Below are 6744 nucleotides of genomic sequence, written 5' to 3'. Positions count from 1 at the left end.
GTTAACTTACCTAGCCCACAATATATTTAATGGGACCTAATAGTTAACATTAGAATACTTTATGCTTATCCCTTTTGCACCAAAAAAGTGAAACCTAATATATCATTATCCTCTTTGCTTGTGCATTGGGCATACATTGTCATTAGGGTACCAATGTATCATACGATAGAGATATATTGATTTTTAATGAAAGTGAATTTAAATTTTGAAACTATAGTTCACAAAACCTAAGAGATCATTTCATAGGTTAGTTCTGAGATTATAATTCTGAGGCTATAATTTTTGGATTAATTTACTCCATTTTAAAGACGAGATAAAATAATTTCAGATTGGATGAGATAAGGTGAATATTCCATGATTAAGTTTGACACTAAATTTATATTCTGTTTGATTGATAGTATAATCAAATACAATATAAATGATATAATCTAATTCAAGTTTGTTCTCAAATATCACACCTTATCCCGCGTATCAAACGATTCCGGAATCTATAGATTGTGTAGTCTTATGGGTTCGAAACATACTTGTACTTAATAGAAGTAATATCATAGGACCTTCCTTGAACTACAAATGATATGTAATACTGCCTTTCCACTTACATTTCTTTTGTTTCCATTTTGGTTTTACGTTTCTCAAAATTTTAAAATTAAAATTAAAATTTCAAAATTTCCACTCCTCAAAATTTTCTTTTCTTTTCTTCTATTTAAATTATAATTGAAGATCACTTTCTCAATTCTTTGCATTGATCGTCGTGGTCCATTTAAATTCTATTTATGTTATGAGTTTTGTCCTTAAAAACAATTTCTCTATCTCCAAAATGATAGTGATAATGTCTAACGTGTATACTATTCTTCTCACACTCAATTTGTGAAATTAACCATAATTTATTACTATTATTGTTGGTACTAATGAATTCCATGTTAATATCTTTGTTAATCCGTTAATTTTTGTGACAGACTTATCTAATATATATATATATATATATATACATACTTGCAAATTTATGTTTTTTGTTGTAGTCATTTATCACTTTGAGGAGATCAGTTTATAGTCCATGAAAAATATTTTTTAAAATTATATTATCTTTTTTAACATATTAAAAATCGATAAATAAAAGAGATGAAATTGTGAAGGATAATTTTCGTTTCCTTAAATCATGAGATGAAATCATTTTCCTCAACACTTTCTGATTGGTCTATAAAGGATAACAATCTATCGATACCTCTCTGACTATTAGATGCATCATGCTATCATTTAAAAGCCGTATTAGGGGATCAAATCATTGGCAAGCTTATCTTATAACTTAATTGACTTGGAAATTGTTTCATCTTGCCTTCTAAATGGAAATGGATAGTCCCTTCACATTGAATTATAATTCTAAAAAGGAAAAAGTGACGTTCACTATCAGTTCCGGTTGAATACTAAAATTTTAGTAAGAATCTGTAATAACTAAATTCATCTTAAAAAAATAAAATTGAATTGCTGTTTTTCAAAATTTGATTTTAATTAATCAATTTGGTTATTTCATATGCTCGATTTTCGGTTCGGAGCCAGCTTATTGATCTTCTTTTTACAAACTGTTGTCCAAAAACAAATATTAATGTAAAATTATCTTGAATGAAGTTTTGTGCATCGTTAGTGTATAAAATATTCTACACTATCAGGTAAACTTCACTTGCTCTTACTGGTTACCTGATTTTTTAACTTGATAGTATAGAATATTTTGTGCACTGACGGCGCACAAAACTTAAACTCTTGAATTACTAATTTTCCATCCGCTACTTTCATCTAATAAAATATTCACGCGAGCAATAAAATTATTATTATTAACAATCAGAAATAATTTTTTCAATCTTATGCAAGATAAGAATAAAATTAAGCTTCACTTTCTCAAAAAAAATCATCCTTGGGTATGTTATTTTTGTTACAATGAAATTATTGTTAAAGATAAGTGCAAAGTTGGGAATCTCATAAGTAATATTTGACGTTATTACATGCTTGGGAAAGTTATCTCTCAAATTAAATTTTGATTTTATCCCTTTCGTTTTTAAATTCATTTTGAATTCGATCCAAATATGAATAATATGAGTGTCGTTAGTTTTTTTTTAATGAATAAATGTTACATTTGAATGTAATGTTACATTTAAATGTTGAAGTTGATTCTGAGGTCGTTTGTACGGGGTAAGACTTCATATTGAAGAACTTTAGATTGAAATTTCATTGTTTTGAGGTAAGGTAGGTTACGACTTAACTCTTTTTAGATTGAGCCGAGTAATTAATAAATAGGTAAAACATGCAATGAATTAGGAAAAAATAATTATGAGGGTTATATTTTGAGATTATTATTATTTTTGTGAGCCTGTGTGGAGGCTTATATTCTATTGTTATTGACTTGTTATATCTGATATTGTGTGTTGCCGTTTGGGGGCTTTATTTGACATCATTGGTTTTACCTATGCATTTAAATGCCTTTATTCTTGATATAATGTCCGTGCTGGGACTTATTTTGCTAATATAATCTTTATTTGAGCATTGGTTATCTTATCATGATAGAAATACCCGAGTTAGGGGTTGATATATTACTAATGATGTCTTACATGCATATTTATTCTGATGGTGCCTAATTAAAGTTGACAACCATAAATTGTGGACATATTGAGTTGATTTCTAGGCTCAGTTATATATATACGTGTTAGATGGATTGAATTTCATCATATTGAGTTGATTGTGAACTTTACATCCTCATTACATACATATACATTCATGAGATATTGGTACCATTGAGAATCACTGTTTTTGAAAAAAATTGAGACGCTTTTGTGAAAACCCTCTCCATAAACACTAACGGAGAGGTGAAGTGAGTTGAGGTGAGATATGAGATATAATATATGAATTGCGAACACCCCATGGATCCTTACGGGTTGCGAACCCCCATGGGTCCTACTTTGAAGCTGCGAGCTTGGTGGGTGTAATACCCCGTATTTTTACTAACTTAAATTCGTTCCTAGAATGCTAAAGATTAGCTTCAAGAATGAATAACTTTTATTTCATATGGAGTTTTCTAGATTTAGACCTCCCATTGAGTGAAAAATTTAATGAGCTTTCCAATGATATAAGATTTGCCCAAATCCGACACTCGATTAGGAGTTAGAGCATTTTTAAGTTGACAGTGTCCCACCTGGACACGCACTGCGTCGCAGTGGATGCCAAAATGTCAATCGTCACATTTCAGTGGACCTCCGCAATATTGATGCATCGTGGAGAGGTCCAAATTTTCAATTATCAATTTTCAATGGCGCAACGCGATAGCACCGCATCGCGCCAGAGTGTAAATTTGCACTCATCCTTTTCAGTAGCTTAACGCGATTTCAATACGTCGCGGTGAAGGTGTAATTGTCATACTCTTGATCCATAATTCGAATTCTTGTGTCATGACTTTAATACCAAGTATGTGAAGTCCTTATTAGGTGAATAATGTTCATAGAAGTCATTTAGAGCCAAGTGGAACTAAGAACATTAGATTCGTCCAAAATTTGGCATTCAATCCTACAAAGGTCTACTTTAAACATGTATAACCTTTCATCTACATGAAATTTTTCATCCCAAGACCCACCAAATTGTAGATAATTGAATTATCTTTCCAACGATACCAATTTCGTAAAAATCTGATACCCGAGTGAAAAGTTATAGCCATTTTAGTGTGAGACAGTAAGCTGTCGTGATAGTAAAGTGTCGCGCTGAAGGGCAAAATAGGGATGTGGGTTACGAATTTCTACTTCAAATTAATGAGGGGCAATGGGGTCTTTTTCCCCCTTAACCCAGGTCGTAAAAATAGAGGATTAAGGGTGATATTGAGCAAATTACACCCCCTTTTTCATCAAATTCTCCCATCTAGAAACCCTAAGTTCCATCACCCAAATTCAAGAATCTCCTAAAGTTCACCATTAATTCTCCAAGTTGGGTCAATATTCCAAGTTCTTAGTTTAAGAACTCCAAGAACCCTCATTCAAAAGTACAAATATCATCTCATAAGCAAGTTGTTCATCCAAATTTATCATCCAAGGTCTGTGGGATTTGAACAAGAACAACTCTTTCGTTCTTGTGCCCACAAGTTTACTTTAAGTTATAAATTTCTGAATTTTGATATGATTTCCATGAAATTTAAGTTAGGGTTTATACTCCATGTTGCTAATTGCATAATTTTGAGATTTAAAGTGATTTGGATACTGAGTTACATGTCTACTTTCGACTATTTATGTACATGATTATATTTTCCAGATTTTAAGTTGAATTATGAAAAATTATGTTATAAAGCATGAACTTTATGGTGTTTGATATGAATTTGAAGCATGGGCTCAAAGCCCTAAGAGTTAGTCTTGATATTTCAAGAATGATCATGGTTTAAGGTATTTTCAGATTTTGATAAAGAAAGTTGATCCTTTGAAACAAGCTAAGATAGAAATGCACATTATTTATCATCTATGATTTAAAGCAAGAAGAAGTATAATTGATTTTCATTTTAGACCCTTATATTGTTTTAAGGTGGATTTCCTAAAAGTTCTGAACAAGTATAGGAGTAGTATTTAGCACCGAGTTGGACTTAATTTCGAGGTCTCATGCCCCAAAACTACGAGCCATCGTAGGTTTTTGATTTACCCCAAGTGGGTTAAGATAGTGATCACTAAAGTTAAGGTTCTATTCCGATGGCAAAGGTAGATCAGCTCTCCCCAACGTAGGTAAGACGTTGGACTCCATGTCAGCTCACATGATTTATGTCGGTCAGGAGAAACCCCCAAAAAGAGGTTCCCTGCTCTTTTTAGGATAAAGTATATATATTTTGAAAGTTAATATTTTAAGATCTCTAAAATTGTAAGTCCCAAAGTCTCTAAAAGTGTTACGGTCTTAAAGTTCCTTAAGTTTTAAAGAAGTTCTACTCTCCTGGAGATAAAAGTATGAGTTTTGAAAGTATTGTTTAAAGATTACTTTAGCTTATAAGTTTTGAGAATAAGAGGAGAATACAGATTTTTGAGTTAAGTATGATGACTCACGAGATTTATATTACATGTTTCACCATTCATGATTTATGAGATTTACATTTCAGATTTATTCAAGCCATGTGAGTTATTCATATTTGCATGCATGATTTATGTAAAGAGTAACGATATTGTTCATTTAAATGCATACACCCCCATATACTCAGTACATCCTCAAAGTACTGATCCACATATATGTCTATGTGCAACATTGTCTTATAATGTAGGTACAAATCATAGCTCGCATATCATAATCAGACAGGTTGCAGCTTCCCGCCAGCAAAGGACGAGCCCTTTTTATTCAAGGGCTCAAGTCAGTCAGAGTTTGTGTAGTATTGTATTTTCTTTATTCAGTCATATTGAGTTAGGATAGTTGGGAGTCATGACCCGACTATCTATAGTTAATACTAGTAGAGGCTTCATAGACAGTCAGTAGAGTCAATGTATTTTATTTCAGTTTGTTTGTAAAAGTAGAGTTGTAATCATGTGAACTCAATTTGTATTAATCAGATTCAGAAAGAGTTGTCTTCCGTTGATTTTGAACAGTTTTATGCATTTATTTCAGTTGCTTTTGAGTTATGCCAGTAGAAGGGTTAGCTTGAAGTCACTTGTGGCTCTAAGCACCGTGTGACATCTCGAAACTCGTTTTCGGAGCATTACAGTGGGTGTATACAAAAAATCATGCGATGACTTTCACTATTCATCCCATTCACATTGCATTTTCACCTACATTTTTCATGTTTTCTTTGGTTTCCTTGACATGTGCTAGTTTCAGTATATTTTCATGTATATCGGTGTTATTTTCACTTTTGTGTCTACCCATTGAGATTTTTTTGCTTTTAGGTGACGTGCTTATAATGTAGATTGTTCTTACTTTATGACACTAGATTTTGGGTGATTTATGTTATTTCTTTCAGACTTTCGTTATTATTGTAGTTGTATGGGTGTGACTTTGTTCTAGAAGTCTTGTCTTGAATTATACTGTTGTTGTTTTCGATTTTTCTTTATCGGTTAGGGTGATTGCATACTTATCAAGGCTGAGTCATGATTAGTGTTATCTTGATCAATTTTTAAATCGTGACAATCTGTCCCACCTGCGAGATGAATGAGATAAAATAAATATTTTAGGATCAAGTTTGAAGTTAGATTTATACTCTATTTAACTAATGGTATTACCAAATATAATATATAAATATAATCTCGAATTTAATTTTGAAATATCACATCTTATCCCGTAAATCAAGGGACCCCAAAGTCTATGACTCGTGCAGTCCTATGGGTTCAAAACATATTACTTGTTCTTATTGAAGAAGTACTAATATATAGGGTCCTCGTTGAACTAGCAAATGATATGAGACACTAAACCCTACAACCTTTCTACTTGCACTTCTTTTCATTTCTTTTTTATTTTCTTTTTTGTTTATCCAAATTTTAAAAACTGACAATGCAGGCTGCAACTCGCTTGTATAAAGTCGAGATAGTTAGTTATAACTATCAATCAGTCATCTTCATTATCGAGTCTTGTACACATCATCAGCCACGGTATGGGAGCTAGCCATTGAAATTCAAATACTTAACTGTAGAGGGTTTTAAAAGGTATTTGTAAGTTAATGTCAGTTTCTTTTTTAAATTACAATCGAAGATCATTTCCTCAACATTTTTTTATTTGTTATGTTCATCTTACATTTCTTTCACATAGACAAATGACGTC

Source organism: Capsicum annuum, chromosome 7 (assembly GCF_002878395.1).
Source record: "Capsicum annuum cultivar UCD-10X-F1 chromosome 7, UCD10Xv1.1, whole genome shotgun sequence".
In the NCBI taxonomy this organism is placed as follows: Eukaryota; Viridiplantae; Streptophyta; class Magnoliopsida; order Solanales; family Solanaceae; genus Capsicum; species Capsicum annuum.
The sequence above is the reverse complement of the archived record's forward strand: the minus strand, read 5'-3'. Positions refer to the sequence as shown.